At 44.4% G+C, this 23,666-nt stretch overlaps 1 long non-coding RNA gene across 1 annotated transcript in view; it reads right to left on the bottom strand.

Annotated features, from left to right (window-relative positions):
• LOC119941753 overlaps positions 1–22,799 on the bottom strand; it is a 42,864-nt gene extending 20,065 nt beyond the window's left edge. Inside the window, exons 1-2 of the long non-coding RNA XR_005455320.1 lie at positions 22,702–22,799; positions 12,291–12,385 (exon numbers count right to left, since the gene is read on the bottom strand). This is a non-coding gene — a long non-coding RNA (uncharacterized LOC119941753). The remainder of the gene's footprint in view (positions 1–12,290; positions 12,386–22,701) is intronic.
• Positions 22,800–23,666: the final 867 nt, after the last annotated feature.

Here is a 23,666-nt window from a genome sequence, read left to right as displayed (position 1 = left end):
TGAGTATCCAGTGGCATTATTTTGTACGTGGCTTAGTGGAAAGAACATGGGCTTGAGAATCAGAGGATGTGGGTTCTAATCCTGGCTCTATGACTCCTCTGTGGTGTGACCTTTGGGCAAGCCACTTCACTTCTCTGTGCCTCAGTTACCTCATCTGTAAAATGGGGATTAAGACTGTGAGCCCCACGTGGGACAACCTGTTTACCTTGTATCTACCCCAGCAAATTCCATCATCATCATCATTCTTTTGTCCATCACCTGGACCTTCAGCTAGTTTTTTGTTGTTGTTTTTTCCTCAGTGCTCTCTCTTTGCATGCCCTCTTCTCCCCCTAATAGTTTTAAACATCCCAGTGCTGGTAACTGCTGCCCATTTAAGTTGTTAGCAGATGTTTTTGTAGCTTTACCACCGCTCAGTTGGGTCGCTTCTCAGTCCCTTCAGGAGAGTCCCTGAAACTTGCAATTCCTCCAGTCAATCTCTCTCTGAACTCTCCTTGAGTGTATCCAGGGTGCTGATTACCTTCGTTGAAACATTTTACACACTAGTTAGCTCTGGAAAAATAAGATAATAATAATGATGACGATGGTATTTAAGTGTTTACTGTGTCCTAAGCACTGTTCTAAGCTCTGGGGTAGATACAAGGCAATCAGGTTGTCCCACGTGGGGCTCACAGTCAGACTGGCATGACTCCTGTATCAGTTACCTCATCTGTAAAATGGGGATTAAAGACTGTGAGCCCTATGTGGGACAACCTGATTACCTTGACTCTACAACAGTGTTTAGCACATAATATACACTTAACAAATACCATTATTATTAGTGATATGCCTTCTTCTTTGAGACTGTACTTCAGTAGTCAGAAGGCCTAGTGGGAAGAGCACTGACCTGGGAGTCAGAGGGACCTGAGTTCTAACCTTGACTCTGTCACATGTCTGCTGTGTGACCTTGGGTAAGTCACTTCACTTCTCTGTGCCTCACTCATCTGTAAAAGGGGAATTTAGACTGTGAGCCCCAGGCAGGTCACAGACTCTGTCCAATCTGATTATCTTGTATCTATTCTAGGGTTTAGTTAGTGTCTTTCACAAAGTAAGCAGTTAACAAATACCATAAAAAAATAGGGGAGATAATCCTTTTCCACTCTTTCGTCCTTGGTTGGAAAAAATGTTTTTTCATCTCCTAGTGGCTGGGGAGGTCAGGATCCACTCTGCCAGAACAGGACTGAAGTGAGTCGTTGCTTTTTACTTCCCGGTGTTCACATAGAATTGAGCATGCCTTCCTTCTTCAGTTCAAAAGCATTCTCTCTCTGGTTCTATTGTTTTCCCTTATGTCCTTCAACACTTGTTCTGCTCCAACTCAATGATTTATTTGAGTTTTCTGAATCCCGCAGAGGAAGATGCAACTTCAGAACAAAGTTCACTGATGTTTTCATTTATCCTGAGCTTTAGATGGGTGGATGTTTTTTTCCCCTATTGCGTGGTTGATTTTCACATCAAAGAACTAGTTGAATACGTTTCATCCTACATACTGCGTAATTGCTAGTATAAGGGAATTCAACTCCTTCCTCTATCTTATCATGTGTAGTTTTCAAGATTCAGTGCCATTTTTATTCTTCCCCAAAAAGCTATTTATATTTCCTCCCAATACCATCAGACTTCATAATTCTTTCCCTATGGTTTAATGGAGGCTGAAGGTGTAAAGAGCTCACGCTAACTTGGCCGTGGGTATTAAGACTGGGCTTTTCCACTTCCCCCTCCGCCCCCAGCCTGTAACTCCCTCCCCTTCCATATTAAACAGATCACTACCCTCTCCACCTTCAGAGCATTATTAAGGTTACATCTTCTCCAAGAGGCCTTCCTTGATTTAAGCCCTCTTTCCTCCAGCTCACTCTCCCTTCTGCACTGTCCCTGACCTTTGGACATTAGATATTCTCCCCAACCCCAAAGCACTTAGGTATATGTCTTTGAATTATATATTAAAAATGACATTCATTCTTATTGATGGCAGTCTCCCCACCTAGACTTTAAGCTCTTTATGGACAGGGAACCTGTCTGCTAATTCTGTTCTACTGTACTCTCCCAAGCGCTTAGTAGTAGTAGTAGTAGTAATAATAATAATAATAATGGCATTTATTAAGCACTTACTATGTGCAAAGCACTGTTCTAAGTGCTGGGGAGTTTACAAGGTGATCAGGTTATCCCATGGGAAGCTCGCAGTCTTAATCCCCATTTTACAGATGAGGTAACTGAGGCACAGAGAAGTTAAGTGACTTGCTCAGTCACACAGCTGGCAATTGGCAGAGCTGGGATTTGAACCCATGACCTCTGACTCCAAAACCCATGCTCTTTCCACTGAGCCATGCTAGTAGAGTGCTCTGTACATAACGACTGCTCAATTAATACAATTGATTGATAGAAGGTTTAGTCTTTTCTTCATAACTCTGTTCCCTTTTAAAGGCAAAAAGTTCCCCTCTGAAGGCCCAAATAGCTCCAGTATAGGAAACATTCTATTTCAGAAATTTTTTGGAAGACTTGGTGACCAGTGCCTTCACTCCCTGGGTGGGCCTCCATGAGGTCTTGGGGTGAACACTGTTCTTTGAAGAGAATCTGCTAACATCACTTTTCGTATCCCAGAAACAGGTGTTGGAAAAAGCAACCCCTTCAGAAAATAGTGAGAGAAGAAAGGGACATAACTAAACTGACCTGAAAAGACACAAGGCGACCCAGCGTGGAGTCATGCTTAGAAGTAAATCTGATGATATCATTCTGGGCCCTATGACTGTTGGCCCTCTAGGATGAGAACAAAGCGTCTCCTGCTCCATCTTGCCCTTCTTCACAGGCAGTCCCAAATCTGATCATTGCATCTGTCCTCTTTGGTGGAATTCAGGTTGATGTTTCCATGAAAGGATTTTTCCAAAGGCTGAATTTTAACTTATGCAACACAGAGCAAAATTATGGTTCAAAGACTGACTCATTTTCCAAGAATGGAATTTTGGTAACTGGAGAAACAGTGAGGCCTGGGAGTCAGAGGACCTGGGTTCTATTCCCAGCTCTGCCAATTCCTTGCTGTGTGACTTTGGTCCTTTCACTTAACTTCTCTGTGCCTTAATTTCCTCAACTGTAAAATGGGGATTAAATATCTGTTCTCTCTCCTACTTAGACTGCAAGCCCCATGTGGGACAGAGACTGTATCCAATCTGATGAATTTGTATCTTATCCCAGAGCTTAGAATAGTGTTTGATACATAGTAAGCATTTAACAAGTAACATTAAAAAAAAATGTGAGCTAATTAGATCTGGAAAGCAGCATGGCATAATGGATAGAACATGGGCCTGTGAGTCAGATAGTCATGAGTTTTAATCCCAGGCCCGCCACTAGTCCTCTGTGTGACCTTGGGTAAGTCACTTAATTACTCTGTTCTCAGTTACCTCATCTGTAAAATGGGGATTAAGATTGTATGCTCCATGTGGAACAGGGACTGTATCCACCCTTATTTGCTTGTGTTCCCACCCAGTGTTTAGTACAGTGCCTGGCACATACTATGAGCTTTACAAATACCAAATATATATTTATATTTGAAAAATGGTCACATTACTCTTCCTCAGTGTCTCTAGACTGTAAGCTCAATGGGTGCAAGGAACACAGCTACCAACTCTGTTGTATTATATTCTCCCAATTGCTTAGTACAGTGTTCTGCATTCAGTAAATGCTAAAAAAATCATAGATTGTAGGATACTGGACCTATTATCAATTGATGCCATGGGGCCTAGTGGATAGAGCTAGTTCTTGACTCCTCACCCTCGGCTTCAAGGCTCTCCATCACCTCGCCCCCTCTTACCTCACCTCCCTTCTCTCCTTCTACAGCCCAGCCTGCACCCTCTGCTCCTCTGCCGCTAATCTCCTCACCGTGCCTCGTTCTCACCTGTCCCGCTGTCGACCCCCGGCCCACGTCATCCCCCTGGCCTGGAATGTCCTCCCTCCGCACAGCCACCAAGCTTGCTCTCTTCCTCCCTTCAAAGCCCTACTGAGAGCTCACCTCCTCCAGGAGGCCTTCCCAGACTGAGCCCCCTCATTCATTCATTCATTCATTCAATCATATTTATTGAGTGCTTACTGTGTGCAGAGCACTGTACTAAGCGCTTGGGAAGTACAAGTTGGCAACATATAGGGACAGTCCCTACCCAACAGTCTAGAAGGGGGAGACAGAGAACAAAACAAAACATATTAACAAAATAAAATAAATAGAATAAATATGTACAAATAAAATAAATAGAGTAATAAATACAAACATATATACATATATACAGGTGCTGTGGGGAGGGGAAGGAGGTAAGGCGGGGGGATGGAAGAGGGAGGAGGGGAGAGGAAGGAAGGGGCTCAGTCTGGGAAGGCCTCCTGGAGGAGGTGAGCTCTCAGTAGGGCCTTGAAGGGAGGAAGAGAGCTAGCTTGGCGGATGTGCAGAGGGAGGGCATTCCAGGCCCGGGGGATGATGTGGGCCGGGGTCGACTGCGGGACAGGCGAGAGCAAGGCATTTTGAGAAGGTTAGCACCAGAGGAGCGGAGTGTGAGGGCTGGGATGTAGAAGGAGAGAAGGGAGGTGTTGTAAGAAGGGGCAAGGTGATGGAGAGCCTTGAAACCAATAATGAGGAGTTTGTGCTCGATATGGAGGTTGATAGGCAACCACTGGAGATTTTCTAGGAAGGGGGTGATGTGTCCAGACGTTTCTATAAAGATAATCCAGGCAGCAGTGTGAAGTATAGACTGAAGTGGTGAGAGACAGGAGTTAGGGAGATCAGAAAAGAGGCTGATGCAGTAATCCAATCGGGATATGATGAGTGATTGTACTAATGTGGTAACGGTTTAGATGGAGAGGAAAGGGCGGACCTTGGTGATGTTGTGGAGGTGAGACCGGCAGGTTTTGGTGATGTATTGGATGTGAGGGGTGAACGAGAGTGGAGTTGAGGATGACACCAAGGTTGTGGGCTTGTGAGACAGGAAGGATGGCAGTGCCATCTACAGTGACGGGAAAGTCAAGGAGAGGGCAGGGTTTGGGAGGGAAGATAAGGACTTCAGTCTTGGACATACTGAGTTTTAGATGGCGGGCAGACATCCAGATGGAGATGTCCTGGAGGCAGGAGGAGACCCGAGCCTGAAGGGAGGGAGAGAGAGCAGGGGCAGAGATGTAGATTTGGGTGTCATCAGCGTAGAGACGATAGTTGAAGCCATGGGAGAGAATGAGTTCACCAAAGGAGTGAGTGCAGATAGAGAACAGAAGGGGACCAAGAACTGACCCTTGAGGACCCCCTACAGTAAGGGGATGGGAGGGGGAGGGGGAGCCCGCGAAAGAGACTGAGAATGAATGGCCAGAGATATAAGAGGAGAACCAGGAGAGGACAGAGTCTGTGAAGCCAAGGTTGGATAGCGTGTTGAGGAGAAGGGGGTTGTCCATAGTGTCGAAGGCAGCTGAGAGGTCGAGGAGGATTAAGATAGAGTAGAAGCCATTGGATTTGGCAAGCAGGAGGTCATTGGTGACCTTTGAGAGGGCAGTTTCTGGGGAATGTAGGGGATGGAAGCCAGATTGGAGGGGGTCGAGAGCATTGAGGAATTCGAGGCAGCACATTTAGATGACTCGTTCAAGGAGGGATAGGAGGGAGATAGGGCAATAACTAGAAGGTGAGGTGGGGTCAAGAGAGGGTTTTTTTAGGATGGGGGAGACGTGGGCATGTTTGAAGGCAGAGGGGAAGGAACCAGTGGAGAGTGAGTGGTTGAAGATGGAAGTTAAGGAGGGGAGGAGGGAAGGGGCGAGAGATTTCATAAGATGAGAGGAAATGAGGTCGGAAGCACCAGTGGCTGGAGTAGCACTTGAGAGGAGGTAGGAGATCTCATCTGAAGATACTGCTGGGAAGGATGGCAGAGTAGCGGAGAGGGTTGAGAGCCGGGGGGGTTGGAGAAGGGGGAGGAGTGACTTTGGGGAGCTCAGACCTGGATGGAGTTAATTTCACTAATGAAGTAGGAGGCCAGATCGTTGAGGGTGAGGGATAGAGGAGGGGGAGGAACAGGGGGCCTGAGAAATGTATTGAAGAGCTGACAGGGATAATGGGCATGGGTGTCAATAAGGGAGGAGAAATAGTTTTGCCTGGCCGAGGAGAGGGCAGAGTTAAGGCAAGAAAGGATAAACTTGAAGTGAGCAAGTTGGCTTGGTGTTTAGACTTTCGCCAGCAGCATTCAGCGGCTCGAGCATAAGAGCAAAGGAGCCGGACAGTGGCAGTGATCCAGTGCTGTGGGTTAGTGGTACGAGAGTGGCGAAGGGAAAGGGGAGTGAGCGAGTTGAGCTGAGTAGAGAGGGTAGAGTTGAGAGCAGTAATCTGAACATCAAGATTGGGTAGGTGAGGTGGGGTGTGAGGTGTGAGGTGCTCAGAAAGATGCATGGGGTCAAGAGAGTGGAGGTCTCTGTGAGGTAGTAATATAGATTTACAGGGGAGAGGAATCTGAGTGAGGAGGCAGGTGAGAAGGTTATGATCAGAGAGAGGGATTTCAGAGTTGGTGAGGGTCGAGATAGTGCAGCAGTAGCAAAATCTTTGAACCCTGAATGGGCAGTTAAGAATTCAGACCATCCAAAACAGGTGGGTAGAAGCTTTCTCCCATTTGTCTTGGACCGATGTCTTGAATCGAACTTGCACTTTTCTCCCTGGAAAACTTGGAAAGTAAGCATCTGTCGCATGAAATTAATGCTACAAGATTTTTATTGCTAACCATGAAGAATCCCTTCATTATATGTGTATCGAGTAGGAATCACCGCATGTGGAGATTTGAAAACTCAGCTAATGGTGAAGAACTGATGAAAGCTATCTGTTCAAAATTTCTTCACTGTTTTGTTCTTCCTGTGGGTAAATGAGAAAACCTCACAGTTCAAACTATGTTTTTCTCAACATCTCAAAATTCATTTGACCTCCCTTGTCACTAATTATTTCTCTACCTGCCTGTCAGCTATTTAATTTGAGGGCTATAGTGTGGAAGAAGGAACAAGGTGGCTTTATCATGGAGTACAACGAAGACAGCATTCTCACCCTTCATCAATAACTTGGACTTGTTCCTAAGTCAGAAGAGAAACTAGCAACTGTGATTTCAGGGGTGACCCCAGCTTTGTGGGAGCTGAGACAGGTGTGAAATGAAGAATGGTACCTCTGTCTTCTGTTGTCTGCCCACACAGTCTTGGCAAACATACTCACTTAAAATAAGAGGATTCTTCCATCTCAACCTTCCTAAATGAAGCTGTCTTCTAAGGAAATTAAGGGTTTTTAAATTTAGACTGTTAATGCGTAAACCCGAAGAAGAAAAAAAAAATCAGACACCATTCTCAGAAGGAATTCAGGCTTATAATAGCAAGTGAGCTTCAGTGGCTGAATGGACATGGGGAAGACATAGTTTCTGAAAGGAATTTTAAAGTTAATATATTTTTCATTCAAAACTGAACTATGTAAAATTAAAATCTATCCATCTATGAAATATGAGGACAGTTTAGAATGATTTAGTAATTTGAGTAATCCTCAGTTTATGACTACATTCCAGTGCCAACAGATGAAGCAAAATGGCAAGCATATCTTTGGAAATTTCCTTATTCAGTCAAGCTGAATGACTTAGCTAAAAAGAAAAAATCAAATCATCCTCCAGCTTGAGATTTCTTAGAATGGAATCATCCAGTTGATTGCAGAACTCTTGACGTCACTTTGCTCTGGAAATTTTGGCCTCCATAACTTAGCTCCAGAGAGGATTCACAGCTCTCTGTGGATAGTTTGGGGAATGGGAGGTCTGAAGGCCAACTAGTCGGTTCTCTCCAAAAGTAGATGCAGAAAGGGATGACTTGCTTCAGAAGCTTGTATGACTGGGGGTGAAGAACATCCGAATTAAAAGGAGCCACCTAATACTGGGATTCCCTCCGTGGACTCTTGGGTGAGACAGGTGATTCCAAAGCCAAGAATCCTGTTGGCACATAGTGATCTTCAGTTGATTGCCTATCAATATTTTTGACCTGGACGTATTCGTCCCTGAAATAGAATTTTCTACCAGAAAATTCTTTCCAAAAGATCCTCCTTCTGAGCAGTTCTCATGTCTACCAACTCTAATATATTCTCCCAAGTATTTAATACAGTGTTCTGTATACAGAAAGCGCTCAGAAAATACCATCGATCAATTGACCTGCCTATCCCAAGTAAATACCATCGATCAATTGACCTGCCTATCCCAAGTAAACAAGGCTATCTGCCATTCTGACATATATTTTTCTTTATTTTCCTTTCCTTCACTTCCCCGTCTCAAGGTACTACTAGATGCCATCTAATGGTTAAAAAATGAAAACAAAAAAAAATCTAGTCTTTTGGCATTCTGAGCTGGTACTGTATGCATTGAGCACAAGCGTATTGCATTTGAGAAGTGCAGAATGCCATTTCCATGTAAATTACCCAGAAGACTAAAGTGGTTTGTCTCCACTCAAGAAAGGACTTGTGGGTGAGGGAATGGAGGTTAGTATTTCTGAGAGGGAAATCAGGTTCCAGAACAGAGTACCTGAGTGATCAGAATGTGGCTACTGTGAGCAGTCTAGGCAGCATCAAGGCAGAAGTGAGTTCCACATACAGAATGTATTTAAGGATGACTGGGTTGATTAAACTAATTCATTCAGCATTCCCCAAACTAGACACATCTAGGAGTCAAGTCTTAAAATTGCCATGCAGATGTCAAGAACAATTATTTCATCTGATGGTGATGTTAGCTTGCATTGGATGAATCTAATTTGAATCATCTTAATCCTGTCATTTTTAATTGTGCTCTGTCGTTCTCATGGGCTAGTGAACAGCACTAGAGACGAGGGACAATTCTGCATTGAGGGCACCTTATCGGATCATTCTGGGCAGAAAAATCGTTAAGTGTGAAAGGTGAAATGCAGTTTGAGTTACGTATTTATTTTGATATTAAATACACGTTAATTCTGGCTGTAGGGAGAATCCTTAGCACTCTGAACAGTACATATGAGTAGTATAGTCTTTATCAGCATTTATAACAGTGCTTCGCAAATAGTAAATGCTAAACAAATACCATCATTATTATTGCAGGATCAACTGGAATGGGGAGATAAAGCTGCAGTCTACACTGTGGATCACTCTCTTCTTCTGCAACTACTATCTAACTTTGCTTTCACTGACACTGCCCTTTTCTGGTTGTCCTCCTATCTCTCTAGCCACTCCTCAGACTCTTTTGCGGGCTCAGTCAATCAGTTGTCTTCACTGAGCACTTACTGTGTGCAGAGCGCTATACTAAATGCTTGGGAGTACACTATGACTGAGTTGTTAGACATGTTTCCTGCCCACAAAGAGCTTACAGCATAGAGGGGGAGACCGGCATTATGATAAATAAATAAATTATGAGCTGTGGGGTGGAGGGCGAGGTGAATAAAGGGTGCAATTCCAAGTGCAAGGGTTACACAGAAGAGTGTGAGAGAAGAGGAAATAGACCTTAGTCAGGAAAGGCCTCTTGGAGGAGATGTGATTTTAATAAGGCTTTGAAGGTAAGGAGAGTAATCATCTGTCAGAAAGGAAGCAGGAGGGCGTTCCAGGCCAGAGGCAGGACGTGGGTGAAAGAGTTGGCGGTGAGATAGATGAAATTGAGGTTCAGTGTGTAGGTTGACATTAGAGGAGTGAAGTGTGTGTGGGCTGGGTTGACTCAGTTCTGGGTCCCCTTCTGTTCTCCATCTATACCCACTCCCTTGCAGAACTCATTCTCTCCCACACCTTCAGTTACCATCTCTGCACAGACGATTCCCAAGTCTACCTCTCCGGCTCAGACAGCCCTCCTTCTCAGCAGTCTCGCATTCCTCCCTGCCTTCGGGACATCTCTACTTGGATGTCCCGCTGACATCTCAAATTTAACGTGTCCAAAATTGAACACCCCATCTTCCCACCCAAACCCTCTCCTCCATCTGCCATCCCAAAATGATTTATTTCTGAGAGAGATGTGTATAATCAAACCCTTAAAAAAGCATTACTTGGCAGGCTTTGCACAGGGCAACCATGTTTCTTTTAACTCACCCCACTGACATTCAATTAGTAATGCAGCCTATGTGTTTGGACTCCAGTGCAACAGGGTCATTCCATTTAGGTGGAGTCAAGAAAGATTAGGACTTTGTCAGGAGATGACAATCAGAGAGCTTTCCGAGACAACCAGGTAGCTCTTCTCAAAGAAGCCATCTTATATAAATCCTCCTATCTTCCTGACATCCATTTAGAATCCGTCCTTGCTACCGTATTGACTTGCAACAAAGTACATCATATCAAATCTTCCTATCATTAACAGTGGAAGGAGTCTGGATACTGTAAAAGTATTTTTAGCATAACATTACTCTTGCCCCATTCAGAATTTTAACTATGAATTAGTCTTTTCGGCATCATTTTATCGTACCAATGACAATATTGTCTGTAATACAAGTCAACGCAGTCACATACATGCAATTGAGACTCATGCTGAGATGAATCTCAAAACATCTGGGTGTTTATCTGAATTCACCAATTGCTGCTCTGGACCACATTCTCAGTTCCAGCACAACTTCTCTGGTGTTTCATTTTTTTTCCTGGAATGACACACAAAAGATGTGTCACTTGTTCTTTTGTTCCACAGTTGGAGCAATTGAGCTTCACTGCACTGTAATTGAAGTGTTCTTAAACAAGATGTAATCTCCATGGTTTCTCAAAATGTCATACCAGACGCTTAGCCACTCACCTTTCGTCCAGACTTATTCTGGTCTCCAAAATGGAGGCCGGGGATGCTATTTTATGTCCCACTTGATCTGGATTATCCTCTTATCAGGGCCTTCATGCTCTTACCTCGGTCCTGATTCTTCTTACGGGAGTACGTGACCTCAAGTACGGTCAGTTGTCTTTCCACGTCTATCCAACTCTCCCCTATTAGAGTGCCTCAGCCTATCAGAACCCATGAACTGGTTGGACTCTAAAGAAATAATTCCATTACCTTGATCAACCCAAATCAAATACTTCTGAGAACTGTAATGTAAGCACATCCTACCAATTCTGTTTTATTGTACTCCCCCAAGAGCTTAGTAGAGTGCTCTGCACATAGTAAACACTCTTTTTAATGGTATTTAATTGTTTCCCACCCTTCAAAGCCTTACTTGAACTCACATCTCCTCCAAAAGGCCTTTTCTGACAAAACTCTCCATTCCTCTACTCCCACTCCCTTCTGCGTCACCCTGACTTGCTCCCTTTATTCATCCCCACTCCCAGCCACAACATTTATGTACATATCTGTAATTTTTACATCTGTATTAGTGTCTGTCTCCCCCTGTAGCCTGAAAGCTTATTGTGGGCAGGACATAAGTCTGTGTTATATGTTACTCTCCCAAGCACTTAGTACAGTGCTCGGCACACAGTAAGCACTCCAGAAATATGATTGCTTACTGTGTCAAACACTGTTCCAAGAGCTGGGGTAGATACAAGGTAATTAAGTTGGACACAATCCCTGCTCTGCATGGAGTTCACAGTCCAAATGGGAGGGAGACTAGGAACTAGGAGAATTGAAGCACAGAGAAGTTAAGTGACTTGCCAAGGTTACACAGCAAGGATTAGAACACAGGTCTTCTGACTCCCAAGCCCTTGTTCTTTCCACTATGCCTTGCTGCTTCTAATACACAATAGATACCAATTGATTGATACGGTGGTTCCCATTCTGTTTTTTTGTTTTTCATGGTAATTAAGTGCTTCCTATGTGCCAGGCACTGTACTATGCCCTGGAGTAGATACAGACTAATCAGGTTGGACACAGTCCCCATCCCACATAGGTTTACAGTCTTAATCCCCATTTTACAGATGAGGGAACTGAGGCCCAGAGAATTGAAGTCACTTGCCCAAAGTAGCAGAGCCGAGATTAGAATCTAGGTCCTTCTGATTTCCGGGCCCACGTTCCATCCACTAGGCCATGCTGCTTCTCAGGGTGCTTAGGTGTAGGCATTATTTCTTTCCTGGGTCACCTTGCCAAAGGGCCTGAGAGTTTATTCCAAACATTAATCCTTATTGAATCTCAGGAGAGTAGATAGCAGGACAATCTCCATTCTTTACACACTGTCTCTCTCACCAGGGCCAGTCAACTGAGCTAAGATTATGGGGAAACTTTAAAATCAAATCAAAATCCTTTTGGATTCTTAGTTTTGAGCTGAATCTGAAACCTTTGACATTTTCCGTTAGAACCAGTGGTGAATCTTGCCCCAAATATTTGCTCATGTGGGCACTTACTCACCTCCACTCTCTTCCAAGGTGCCCTGAGGATTACCCGCTAAGCCCTTTCCTCTAAGCCTCCTCCTGCGAGCTCCTCTGGCACCAAGATCCAGACCTCTGCAAGAGATCAGAAGAAATGAGACTGTTAGAAGGATCCCTGCTGTATCATGAACTTTGAGCTGGAATGTTTTAGTCACATCACACCTTGCTAAATTCAGCTGCAATCTCTACATATGGGCTCAGAACAGACTACACTACAGTACCTTTTACTGACAACTACATTTGTACCTGTGTATTCTTTCCCATTGTGTTATTCAGTACTCTGCACCCAGTAAGTGCTTACTAACTACTATTATTAGTAGTAATCATAGTAGTAATGGTAGTTAGGAGCAGTGTGGGCTTAAAAGAACACGGGCCTGGGAGTAGGGAAAACCTGGGTTCTAATCACAGCTCTGCCAGTTGTCGGCTACGTGACCTTGGGTGAGTCACTTAACTTCTCCGGGCCTTGGTAATGTCATCTGTAGAATGAGAATTTGAAGTCTGTTCTGCTTCTTAGACTGTGAACCCTATGTGGGGTAGGGTTTGTGTCCAACCTGAATAACTTGTATCTACCCCAGTGCTTAGTGCAGTGTTTGACACAGAGCAAATGCTTAACATATATAATATTAATCATTATAACAATAACAGTAGTCATGTCATTAGTTATTGATGTTATTAACTTCTACATGCAAAGCACTGTAGCAAGTGTAGGGAAAGAAGTTATTAGCCAAGATTTAGACAGTCTCTGGTCCTCAAGGTACTCCCAGTCGAAGAATAATGAGCTGGGACGGGGTTGGTTCGACAGCAGACATTTAAGGAAAGATGAAACAAAAATATAAAAGGACCAGTGATGAATAGGACAAGAATGCTGTGATTTCAGGATACTGGTGACTTTGTGTGTGTGTGTGTGTGTGTGTGTGTGTGTGTGCGTGTGTGTGGGTGTGGTAGTAGTAATGGCTTTGGAAGTAGCAGTAGTTGCATTTGATGAGCACCCATTGAGTGCCCTGCACTGTACTAAGTGCTTAGGAAGTAGCAAGCAATGAAGTTACACAGTCCCTGCCCATAAGGAACCTGGACTAATGGGAGAAACAGAATAATCAAAGTAATTGCATTTATAATTGAATTGCAAATATGCTCAGGATGGATCCTGATAAATGCACTTACAACTCAATAAATATGATTGATGAGGTTTTTGCTTATCTTTATTTTAAGGTATTCGTTAAGCGCTTACTGCATGTTAGGCACTGTACTAAGCCCTGGATGTGGATACAAGAGTCCCTGTCCCACATGGGGCTCACAGTCTCAATCCCCATTTTACGGATGAGGGAACTGAGACCCAGAGAAATGAAGTGACTCATCCTAGGTCACACAGCAGTTAACTGGTGGAGATGGGATTAGAACTGGTGACCTTCTGACTCCCAGGCCCATGCTGCCACTACACCCATACGCCATTCTCTTTGGAAGCTGTAGATACAGACAGTGAGGATATTAATATTAATAATGGCATTTGTTAAGCACTTACTATGTGCAAAGCACTGTTCTAAGCGCTGGGGAGGTTGCAAATGATCAGGTTGTCCCACAGGGGGCTCACAGTTTTCATCCCCATTTTACAGATGAGGTGACTGAGCCACAGAGAAGTTAAGTGACTCGCCCAAAGTCACACAGCTCACAATTGGCAGAGCTGGGATTCGAACCCATGACCTCTGACTCCAAAGCCTGGGCTTTTTCCACTGAGCCACGATCTAGCCACATGTGTGGGTACGGCTGAACAGACCACACGCCTTCCCTCAGGAACCACCCTTTTCCTCTTGGATCTTCTGGGACCCTTTTTGGTTCACTCAGAAGCCTGTCTACCTACTCTGTTATATTGTGCTCTGTACACAATAAGCGCTCAATAAATTATGTTGATTAATGGATTGCACAGCAGTTGTTTGGGGTACATGAAGGATTACTGCTGGCTAATCCTCAAATCCTTCTATCCCCTTCCACTTTAACCCAGCCGACGCACTTGCCTCCTGTACACCAACCTTCTCCCTGTGCCTCGGTCTTCCTCTCATGTCTCTCACCGTCGACCCCTTTCCTCCTTCTTGCCTGGAACTCCCTCCCCCTGGAACAGACCACCACTCTCCTTCAAAACCCTACTAAAATCTCATGTCCTCCAAAAGCCTTCCCTGACTGATATCTCATCTCTCTAACTTATTCTCCCTCCCTCCCTTCTGCGTCTCTTTTTATGCATCGTACCTGATTCATTTTTCTACAAAACCATTCAATATGTTTTCCCACTCCTCAAGAACCTCCAGTGGTTGCCCATCCACCCCTGCATCAAAAAGAAACTCCTTACCATCTTACCCCCTCCCACCTTACCTTCTGATCTCTTACTGCAATCTAGCCCACACACTCTGCTCCTCTAGCATCAGCTTGCTCACTGTGCCCTGATTTCATCTACTTTGCTGCCAAATCCCTTCCCACATCCTCCCTCTGGCCTGAAGCTCCCTCCCCTCCTAATATACCAGACCATCACCCTCCCTACCTCCAAAGCGTTATTAAGATCATATCTCCTCCAAGAGGTCTTTCTGGATTAAGCCCTCTTTTCCCTGATTCCCTCTCCCTTCTGAGTCATCTAAACACTTGGATCAGAACACTTTAAACCCTTGATATTCACTGCAACCTCAGTCCCACAGAGCACTTACACACACACACACACACACACACACACACACACACACACATATGTATATGTATGCCTGCAATTTATTTATATTGAAGTCTGCCTCTAGACTGTAAGCTCATTGTAGGCAGAAAATGTGTCTTGCAACTCTGATGTATAGTAATAATAATAATAATGGTATTTGCTAAACACTTATGTGCCAAGCACTCTTCTAAGCTCTGGAGTAGATGCAAGGTAATCAGGTTGTCCCACGTGGGGCTCACAGTTTTAATCCCCATTTTACAGATGAGGTAACTGAGGCATAGAGAAGTTAAGTAGCTTGCCCAAGGTTACACAGGAGATAAGTGGCAGAGCTGGTATTAGAATCCACGTCCTCTGATTCCCAAGCCCGTGAATTTTCCAGTAAGCCACGCTGCTTCCCAAGTACTATCCCAAGCACTCCCAGGTACTCTCCCAAGCATTTAGTACAGTATTCAGCACACACTAACCACTCAAAAATATCATTGATTGATCAACAGTGCATGTGGGTCCATAACCCCTAAGCACTTCAATATTTACCCCACTGTCATCACTGGTAAGCACCCTTATACTTGTCTGCTTCCCTTATTTGTTAGTCATTTTAATGTGTGTCTGCCACACTAGACTGTAAACTCCTGGAAGCAAGAGATCATGTCCACCAACTCTACAGTATTGTACTCTCCCAAGTGCTCAGTATGGTGTGCTGCAAACAGTAATAATAGCATTTTATTAAGCACTTACTATGTGCAAAGCACCGTTCTAAGTGCTGGGGAGGTTACAAGGTGATCAGATTGTCCCACGGTGGGCTCACAGTTTTAATCCCCCTTTGACAGATGAGGTCACTGAGGCAGAGAGAAGTGAAGTGACTTTCCCAAAGTCACACAACTGACAATTGGCAGAGCCAGAATTTGAACCCATGACCTCTGACTCCAAAGCCCAGGCAAACAGTAAGCACTCAGTCAGTAGGATTGATTGATTGAAAAGCTTCCCAGAAAACTTTATTATATGGATTCTTCCAGTTTAAAAATTGCTTTACAGAGTGTCTCTCCCTCTCTGTCCGTGAAGTCAGATGAACTTCAAGCTGTCATCTATTTTTCTGTGAACCTTGTGAACCTTGCCTCCATGTTGGCAATCTGACTACATTCAAGAACCTCATTGTTGGCCACTTTGTCAATCAATCATTCAATGGTATTGATTGACTGCTTAGTGTGTCAGAATAGTGGGATATAACATTGCTTTTAAAAATCCAGTCCGAAGGCGCAAAGAACTTGTTGAAAGGAAACCACTGGCCAAATTCTGCCAGGTGTAAGTGACTTTTTCAGGAGGAACTTTGAAGGCAGAGCAAATGTTGGACAGAGTATTCCCTGTACTAGATCAAGGAGAAGTTTTCTCAGCAAAAGCTTTTGGAATTTTTTCACATTTCATTGAAATCCAAACCAGGGAATGAAAACTGGGTCGCGAGTTTTGCTGAGATGAACTCTCCAGGCCTGGCGGTGGCCCAGAATTTTGCTCAGATGGTGTCCTTGTTCTGGCACCATCCTTATTTTTTTTTTTGTCCTGAGCTTCTTCAGAAGGATTAAATCTTTCAGACAACTCGTCAGCTGACCGTGGGACCTCTTACCTACTCCCCCATGAACACTTGCTGTTCTGATGCTTAGAATATCAGGAGTGGGACTCAACATTGCAATTTACCATGGGGCTTTAGAGAGTTTAAAATTGCCATTTCCCATTTGGATGGTAGGCTACATGTTTAATATATCTCCTACTTCCCTGTGTCTCTTCCTGCCAATTATCAATCGGGGTTAATGGAGAGTAGTTAACATGAAGTGTCAGATAATTTTTTTATAAAATTATCATGTCAACACTTTCTGTCAGCAGTGCTAAGGGAAGAAGACAAGAAAATGATATTGCCACTTAATGCAATGTTTTAGATCTTAATCTTTTATCAGTCATCATTATTCCCCATATTAATTACTTTGTACTGGCAATTGAAAACTGTCAGTTATTGCAGAATCTGGCTTTGCAGCTGGGCAGGTTTTGTGTTTGTTTGGGGTTTTTTTTAGCAATCTTCCAGTAGCATTTATGGTACTACTTAATTGATTGGGAGAGTGTGATGGAATTGGTAGACAAGATATCTGCCCTCAAGCTGCTTACAATCTAGTGCAAAGGCAGAGTTGTCTTTTCTTGGAAATTGACTTTAAGCAATTTTAATCTAACCGCCCTTGGGATTGAATTGAAAGGATCACCTTCAGAAAATATTTTGTGACACTTGTGTCCCTCCATCAGTTAAGACTTCATGGAACCTACCCACTGAACCACATTTATTTTCCCAGGAAACTTTGAGCAAAGTGCTGTCACTCAATTCTGCTACCTAGGCAGCACCCTGCATGGTGACACATTGAAAGATAGAGAAGTGGAAAAACAAATCAAGGACCACAGGAATCCCTTTGGATACTGTCAAAACAGTGTGTGGCTATAGTGGGGAATCAAGCTCCAGAGCAAATTAAAGGTCTATGGAACTGTATTGTTACTGCCCAACCTCCTATATAGCAGAGGAGTCTGGACACCACACAAATGCCACTTGTTTGCAGTGTGACTTTGGGAAAGTCACTTTACTTCTCTGTGCAGTCTCAATTGTAAAATGGGGATTCAATACCTCTTCTCCCTCCTATTTGGAATGTGAGTCCCATGTGGGACAGGGAATGTCTGCCCTGATTGACTTGTACCTTCCCCAGCACTTAGAACATAGTAAGCACTTAACAAATAGCATCTGCTTAACAAATAATGTAACAAAATGCTGCATGATTCCTTGAGCTGTTTTATAAGTATTGCTTAGTGTTCTTAATCTCACCTTCAAAAGAGGCCAACATATAACAAATGGCAAGTCCAGGATCACAAACAATGAAATTCTAGAAGAGAGTAGGTTTCCTAGCATTGAAGACATGCTTGCCTTTTCACTGCTGTGCTGGGCAGGATATGTGAGGGAAATGGATGATGGCAGAAAGTCTAAACAGCTGCTGAACATTGAGCTGAAAATCGGAACCCCAAAGCAAGGAGAATGGAGGAAATGTTTTAAGGATACAGTAAAATTTGACCTCAAACAATGCTATATTCCTGCTGAAAACCATCATGCAGTGGCCATGGGTAAGGCCAGCAAGTCCAAAAATAAAAAGGAAGCCATCTTGGAACAAAAGGTTTGAAAGATCATGCGACAAGAGGCAAAAGCAGATCTTGTTGCCTCAAGTATTCATTGTCATATTTATTGAGTGCTTACTGTGTGCAGAGCACTGTACTAAGTGCTTGTATCACACACGACTAGCAGATAGAGCACAGACCTGGGAGTCAGAAGGATGTGGGTTCTAATCCTGACTCCACCACTTGTCTTCTGTATGGCCTTGGGCAAGTTGCTTAACTTTTTTATGACATTTGTTAAGTGCTTACTGTGTTTTAAGCACTGTTCTAAGCACTAGGGTAGATACAAGTTAATTAGGTCAGACGCAATCCCTCTTCCACATGGTGCTCACAAGTCTAAGTAGGAAGAATGGATATTTAATCCCCATTTTACAATTGAAGAAACTGATGCACTGAGAGAAGTGATTTGTCCAAGGTCACACAGCAAGCATAGTCATGATTAGAACCCAAGTCCTCTGACTCCCAAGCCCATGCTGCTTTTCCATGCACTTCTCTGTGCCTCAGTTAGCTCATCTATAAAATGGGGACTATTAATAATAATAATGATGGAATTGTTGAGCATTTACTATGTGCCAAGCGCTGTTCTAAGCTCTGGGGTAGATATGAGGTAATCAAGTAGTCCCATGACAGGCTCACACACAATCTCCATTTTACAGATGAGGTAACTGAGGCACAGAGAAGTTAAGTGTATTGCCTAAGGTCATACAGCTGACAAATGGAGGAGCCAGGATTAGAACCCATGACCTCTGACTCCCAAGCCTATGCTCTTTCCACTAAGCCATGCTGCTTGAGCCCCATATGGGACAGAGACTGCATCCAACTTGATTATTTTGGATCTACCCCAGGGCTTAATACAGTGCCTGGCACATTGTAACAGTGTAATGAATACTTTTAAACCCCTCCCCCGCAAAAAAAATGAGGGGACAGCCTCTGTTCATGTACAGTGTGACCAGGGCTGTAGTCCCGCCCTGAGCTAAATATAACCCTGGTTGGGAGGAAACTCAGCCTTCCTAAAATAAAAAGCCCTGAAAAGAGCAACTCAGTTTGAAAACCATTTTTCAATCAATCAATCAATCAATCAATCAATCGTATTTATTGAGCGCTTACTGTGTGCTGTACTAAGCGCTTGGGAAGTACAAGTTGGCAACATATAGAGACAGTCCCTACCCAACAGTGGGCTCACAGTCTAAAAGGGGGAGACAGAGAACAAAACCAAACATACTAACAAAATAAAATAAATAGAATAGATATGCACAGGTAAAATAAATAAATAAGTAGAGTAATAAATATGTACAAACATATATACATATATACAGGTGCCGTGGGGAAGGGAAGGAGGTAAGATGGGGGGATAGGGGGACGAGGGGGGGAGGAAGGAGAAGGGGCTCAGTCTGGGATGGCCTCCTGGAGGAGGTGAGCTCTCAGTAGGGCCTTGAAGGGAGGAAGAGAGCTAGCTTGGCGGATGGGCAGAGGTAGGGCATTCCAGGCCCGGGGGATGACGTGGGCCGGGGGTCGATGGCGGGACGGGCGAGAATGAGGTACGGTGAGGAGATTAGCGGCAGAGGAGTGGAGGGTGCGGGGTGGGCTGTAGAAGGAGAGAAGGGAGGTGAGGTAGGAGGGCACGAGGTGATGGACAGCCTTGAAGCCCAGGGTGAGGAGTTTCTGCCTGTTGCGCAGATTGATTGGTAGCCACTGGAGATTTTTAAGGAGGGGAGTAACATGCCCAGAGTGTTTCTGGACAAAGACAATCCGGGCAGCAGCATGAAGTATGGATTGAAGTGGGGAGAGACACGAGGATGGGAGATCAGAGAGAAGGCTGATGCAGTAGTCCAGACGGGATAGGATGAGAGCTTGAACGAGTAGGGTAGCGGTTTGGATGGAGAGGAAAGGGCGGATCTTGGCAATGTTGTGGAGCTGAGACCGGCAGGTTTTGGTGATGGCTCGGATGTGAGGGGTGAATGAGAGAGCAGAGTCGAGGATGATACCAAGGTTGCGGGCTTGTGAGACGGGAAGGATGGTAGTGCCGTCAACAGAGATGGGAAAGTCAGGGAGAGGGCAGAGTTTGGGAGGGAAGACAAGGAGTTCAGTCTTGGACATGTTGAGCTTTAGGTGGCGGGCAGACATCCAGATGGAGATGTCCTGAAGACAGGAGGAGATGCGAGCCTGGAGGGTGGGGGAGAGAGCAGGGGCAGAGATGTAGATCTGGGTGTCATCAGCGTAGAGGTGATAGTTGAAGCCACCCTTTTCCACCCTTTTGGGCCAGTGGTGGTGCTAAAAGGCTTGCCTGGGCCCAGGAGGGGCCTTTAACTACAGGAAAGGAATTCATCTTTTCAACCGGGTTATATTCAGTCCTGCTGTAGGCAGTGGGACAGATTGTAGGACCTATATAGAGCCCATCCATTCCAGGGGTTCCACAGTGAACTGATTAACTTAGCCCAACTGAACAGTGTTGCCTAGTGGAAAGAACACAGGCTTGAAAATCAGCAGACCTGGCTTCCAATCCTGGCTCTGCCCTTTGTCTGCTGTGGGACCTTGGGCAAGTCACTTCACTTCCCTGTACCCGTTACCTCATCTGTAAAATCAGGATGAAGACTGTGAGCCCTCTGTGGGACAGAGACTGTGTCCTACTCGATTTCCTTGTATCCACCCTAGCACTTAGTACAGAGCCTGGCACATAGTAAGTGCTTAGCAAATACCATAATTATTTTTAGTAGTAGTAGTAATAGGATAGTGCCTGATACATAGTATTTAACAAGTATCATTTGGAAAAAAAAACCCCTACTACATGAAAATCAATCAATCAATGGTATTTATTGAATATTATATGCAGAGAACTGTATTAAGGACTTGGGATAGTATAATGTTTCTCATTGTTGCACTGTAATAATAATAATGTTGGTATTTGTTAAGTGCTTACTATGTGCAAAGCACTGTTCTAAGCGCTGGGGGGAATACAAGGAGGTGAGGTTGTCCCATGTGGGGCTCACAGTCTTAATCCCCATTTTCCAGATGAGGGAACTGAGGCCCAGAGAAGTGAAGTGACTTGCCCAAGGTCACACAGCAGACATGAGGGGAAGGCGGGATTCAGACCCGTGACCTCTGACTTCCAAGCCCGTGCTCTTTCCACTGAGCCACGCAGCTTCTCTACTCTCCAAAGTGCTTGATGTGGTGCTCTGCACACACTAAGTGCTCAATAAATACAGTTGACTGACTGGCTAGAATATAGCAGAATTAGCAGACAGCCTCCCTGCCTATAACAAGCTTACAGTTTAGAGGGGGAGACAGACATTAATATGCAAAATAAGTGATTTATAGTACAGGATTTAAAGATATGTATGTATGGGCTGTGGAGTTGGGGGTGGGGTGAATCTGTAATTCATTCTTGGTTGCTGTTAGTATTTGGAAGATCGTTGATTCATCAGGCTAGAGAAGCAGGTCAAAATGGAGGACCAGTGAATCCAAGCTATTGAGAAGACTATCTTTCCTTACATCCTCAACCTTCCTTCCCTCCTATGTTGCAGACTCTGTATTCTCTTGACAGACCCCTTGAGCAGCCCACCAACCCCTCAGAACCAGATTTTGGCCAGAAAGATGTCCAGAAGCCCTTGTATCTGATCTGCAGGTAAAGTTGGGGTGCCCCATCCCCCACCGGCACCCCCATTCCCACCAACACCTACCTGCAGCTTAATTTTCAGCTGTTGGAGGCCTCAGCTAGCTGGCTGAAGAGAGAGATCATCTTTCTCTGAAGCAATTGAACTCCAGCTGGTCACGTGGCGCTAAAGTGCTGAGTGGGCAACCAGACTGCCTTCACTCCATGAAAACCACCACCCCACTGCCTGGGAATTTTTGAGGAAAACATATGGTAAGAGGGATGACTGAACTCCACAGACAGCTTTTCCTAAATTACAGCACACCCACTGAAACCGGGACACATGCTAAGTCGCTGAAAGCAAGGAGACATCATTAAAAAATGATTCATATACCTTGGCCTTAATGAGTGCTTTCCCTTGGCAGTTTCCAATTATATGATCAATATCTTAACTATGATTCCACCCTTATTCCAGTAGTTGTACACAATAATGCAGGAGTTTTTTTCTCTCCCTCTTTTTCTTTCTCTCTCTCTCTCCCCCTCTCTGTCTCTCTCTCTCTGAGTCCGTCTCTAGACCGCAAGCTCATGTGGGCAGGGAACATATCTACTAACTCTGCTGTATTGTACTTTTCCAAGCATTTTGTACAATGCTCTGTACCCAGTAAGCACTCAATAAATACCATTGATTGAATGATTGACTTCGTTTCAGCCTCTCGCTCCATTCCTCTCTTTCATTTCACCGTGTGCACAATTACCTTAAAGAAACTGGAAATCATGCTGACTTTCTGTTTTTGTTTTTTTTTTTGTTTTGTTTTGTTTTTGTTTTTTCTTTAGACCTGTCTTCCCAAATGCGGTGACTAAACAATCCTGCATGGACATATGGAACAATCTCATAACCGCACTCAGGGATTGCCTAATGAGTCTTACCGTACTGTGCCTGACAGATGAAGCTGCAGCTCTGATCACAGGAGCCTGAGAATTATTCCTCCAGCGCTTAAAAGCATGATTCACAATTGAGCTGCAGTAGTCCTGCAAAATAAAAAGCATGGGAAGAAGTGACTGGCAGCATTAGCGGAAGTGATTGCAATGCCCTATTTCCACCCCTTCCTGATTTGCCAAACACCAAGAAGCAACAATGGGTATTTATTGAGCTATTCAGTGCCTGGTTTGCTCTTTATTATGAGGACTTAATAAATGATTTAGATGTTCACCGTTGGCTCCAGCATTGAATGGGCAATGGGTCATGCTCTGACTGGGTTTCCAAAGCAATGACAGATGAACTCACAAAAAAACCCCAAAAAACTCTTGACTATTAACTGTGTATCTGCTCATCTTAGGTCTCTCGGTAGATGGACGTCTTTCCTTGGCAGCCTCAAAATGAATCCAGACCTTTCTGCATTGTAGCCAACGGAGACTTTCATCTCTTCTTTGCCTCCTGAAAATGCTGTGAGTTGCTCTAATCTGAGCCCCACCTCTTCTGCTCTGCTGAATCTCCTCAGCCTCAGACCTTGCTGGGTGGGGGATTTTCCACATTAACCAAAAGGTGGCCACAGGTTTCACAGCTTCAACAACCATTTGTATACGGATGATTCCTAACTCTACATCTCCAGCCCTGATCTCTCTCCCTCTCTGCAGTCTCGCACTTCCTCCTGCCTGCAAGAGATCTCCACTTGGATATCCCACCAACACTTCAGACGTAACATACCCAAAACAGAACTCCTTATCTTCCTACCCAAACCCTGGTCCACCCCAATTTTTCCATCTCTTCAGACAACACTACCATCTCACAAGTCCATAAACTTGGTGCTATCCTAAAATCAGCTCCCTGATTCATCCCACACTGGTTCAACCCTGACAACCTTGCTAAAATCCACCCTGTCTTCTCTAACCAA

Source organism: Tachyglossus aculeatus, chromosome 21 (genome assembly GCF_015852505.1).
Source record: "Tachyglossus aculeatus isolate mTacAcu1 chromosome 21, mTacAcu1.pri, whole genome shotgun sequence".
Taxonomy (NCBI): Eukaryota; Metazoa; Chordata; class Mammalia; order Monotremata; family Tachyglossidae; genus Tachyglossus; species Tachyglossus aculeatus.
The sequence above is the reverse complement of the archived record's forward strand: the minus strand, read 5'-3'. Positions and strand labels throughout refer to the sequence as shown.